Source organism: Tupaia chinensis, unplaced genomic scaffold (genome assembly GCF_000334495.1).
Source record: "Tupaia chinensis unplaced genomic scaffold, TupChi_1.0 Scaffold149631_1, whole genome shotgun sequence".
NCBI lineage: Eukaryota > Metazoa > Chordata > Mammalia > Scandentia > Tupaiidae > Tupaia > Tupaia belangeri.
Genome location: NW_006209476.1, coordinates 9,971 through 13,003, shown reverse-complemented (window position 1 = coordinate 13,003; position 3,033 = coordinate 9,971). Strand labels below are relative to the sequence as shown.

General features: G+C 40.2%; 1 pseudogene; it reads left to right on the top strand.

Annotated features, from left to right (window-relative positions):
* The first annotated feature begins 1,329 nt into the window (after positions 1-1,329).
* LOC102493284 (nuclear cap-binding protein subunit 2-like) lies at positions 1,330-1,797 on the top strand (annotated as a pseudogene).
* Positions 1,798-3,033: the final 1,236 nt, after the last annotated feature.

Sequence of the window (3,033 nt, the reverse complement as noted above, 5' to 3'; positions counted from 1 at the left end):
GATATATGCAGTGTAATTACTGCAATTTCTCTCTCTGAATGCATCTTGCACACATGTACATAGAGAATAAAACAAGTTGTCAGTGACACTAGAAGACAGGCTGAAAGAATCTTATATCTTCTTTGGTGTGTGCTTAAGTATGCTGCAGTATCTGCTTTAATTTTTTCAACAAGAGTAGAGGTTTGTATCATTCTGGAAGTGTGCCAGATGCTCAGGATGAATGGAGATGAATGCAGAGTTTGTAGCCGTTGAAGTCAAGGTTGACTTTCATTATAATCCAGGAAAAATATGATTCACAAGAGAACCTAGAGGTATATTTAGTATGTCCATTTCACCTGAAATTTGCTGAGTAATGATAATTTAGTCCTCCCTCTGATTAGGGGATATTAAGGAAGGTGAAACTCTGTACAATACATGGTATATAGAGAAGCTCTATATACCAGCTCATATTTTAATATCAGTTTAGCAATTTTCCAGATGTCATTTTTAACGGCTCATAGATGTAAACAGATTCTTGTTTATCTGAGCAATAATAATGGAAACTCAAAGCGGGGATTAATGGCAACCTCAAAGGTGGGAATGTGTCCCACAAAGTTCGTGTTGAAAACTGAATCCGGAGGGCAGCAGTGTTGGAAGTGGGGACTAATTAGGGCAGTTGTTCTTGTCTGCAGTGGGTGAGTGACAGCCAGAGTGGGCTGTGACATATGTGAACTCAGCACCTGTCACTCCTGATCCCTGGATCCTTCTGCCTTCTACGGTGGGATGACTCACACAAAAGCTTTGTAAGATGTTGGGTCATGCTCTTGGACATCCCAGCCTCCAGAATCTGACCAACTAAGTTCTCCTTCATTGTGAATGACCAACCTGTATTACTCTGTTCACAAAATAGACTAAGACAGTAACACACTGCTCTGTCATTGCAGAATCTGTATGTGGTTTCTGTAACATCCCAGCCTTCTTTGAATGGTGAGAAAACCAGGGTCTTATCCTGCAGGTAGTGTAGCTTGAATTTGACCACGTGAAAATCTATAAGGCCTCCCCTTGTCATCCTCACCATCCTCATTCCATTCTAATAGAACTTCCCAGGCCTGGGGTCATGACAGCTATTCAATGCAGGAAGTCATCTTTTGTCCCAAATGTCCACGTTTACTTTAACGACAGAGAAAGAGAAAGAAAAGTAGAGAGAGAAAGCCTAGGGAACAGTTAACTTTATGCTAAAAGTTGTCTGGCCTTTTTCCTGGCTCTAGGAATTTTTTAAGAGAGATTTTTGAGGCCACTACAGCCTTGTTGAACTTGGAGTTGGCAATTCATCATCCACCTCTTTGCACTATGTCTGGTGGTCTCCTGAAGGTGCTGCACAGCAGCTCCTCTGTGGAGCTGAGCCAGTACCAGGACCAGCACTTCCAGAGTGACAATGAAGAATAAGAAAAATTACTACAGAAAAGCTGTACATTGTATATTGGAAATCTTTCCTTTTATACAATAGAAGAACAAATCTATGAACTGTTTGGCAAAAATGTTGACATAAAGAAAATCATTATGGGTCTGGATTAAATGAAGAAAGTAGGTGCATCCTGTTTTGTGGAATACTGTTCAAGAGCAGATGCAAAAAATGCTGTGTAGTATATAAATGTAACCCATCTGGATGATCAGATCATCTGTACAGGCTGGGAGTCAGGCTTTAAGGAAGGCAGGCAGTATAAACGTGGGAGATCTGGGGGCCAGAGATGAGACAAGTATTGGCAGGACTGTGATGCCAGGAGAGGAGGTTATGGAAAACTGGCACAAAACCAGTGAGTGGAGGGAGCCCCAACAGTAAACTGCTCATTCCTTTGGTCTGTTGAATTTGCTGACAAGCATTACCCAAGTCTGTAAATCGGCCCACTTTTACCAACCTTTGATCAGTGTCTCCACTGAGATGTGGGTCTCTTTATGGTTTTTGTCCTATGAAAAATTATTAAAGGACAGAATCCAAAAGAACGCTTTTAATTCTAATTCTACTCTTACTATCTTGATATTGGGTCACTAGAATGGTTTTCTGTTACCATGTCAAAATTTGTACTCCTTATCATTAGATTCACTCTACAGTGGTGATTAATTTGTCAGCCAAAAATATCACACTTAATTTAAAAAGACTGGCAAATTTTTTAAATTTGTTTTATCATGTTCAAGTCTAACTAGGCTCAGTATTTGCATTGGGGCCTGGAATGGTTGTTTTGTTTTGTTTTGTTTAAGTTTGCATGAGATACAGTTTACTAAATGGAGTTTGGGCTAACTTCATGGCACAGTGGTTTTGTGGAGGGAGCTGGATTCCAAATGACTGATTGTGGTCTGAATCCTGACCCCAGTGACTTGAAAAACATCCTGAGGATCTCTAGTCAGAATCCTTATGCGATGGAGGAATGGAGGAAAGGGAATTGTGACCAGGTGCCATGGCCAGGCAATTGTGACCTGGACCCATGACCAGGTGCCATTGGGGGAGGGAGGTGCTTTGTCTGAGTCTCTTGCACACATGTGTATGCACATATCCTCTAGTATTAAAATAAATAGATGAATAAATAAAAGGAGTTTTACTGTATTGTATAGCTTTACTTTAAGTTAGGTGTTTACCAACTGATTTTATTTTCTCTGTTTAATCTTTTTAAAGGCAAATCTAGAGGTCAAGGTGTCTTCCTAAATATTTGCCTATCAGAATATTAAGTGCAAACCTTGAGTAGTACTTGCTAATAAGCACATTTTCTAAAATATGTAAATGCTGCATCTGAGGTTAATAAAACATGAATTTGCTATATGAAGAGCTTCAAATACTCTCTCAGGGGTAGGGGAGAGAGATTGTCAGTAGGAAATGGCATGAAAAGTTAGGAGACAATAGTTAAAACATTGCTTTGGTAGGATGAAGGGGTTTTGATGAAGAGCACTGATCTTGGGAATTGATTAGGTTTTTAAAAAGAATATCAACATTGGGAACCAGCAGTTAGCATAATGGCTATGTCGCTGGACTCCCATGCAGTCGACCGCGGGTCGTGTACCGGA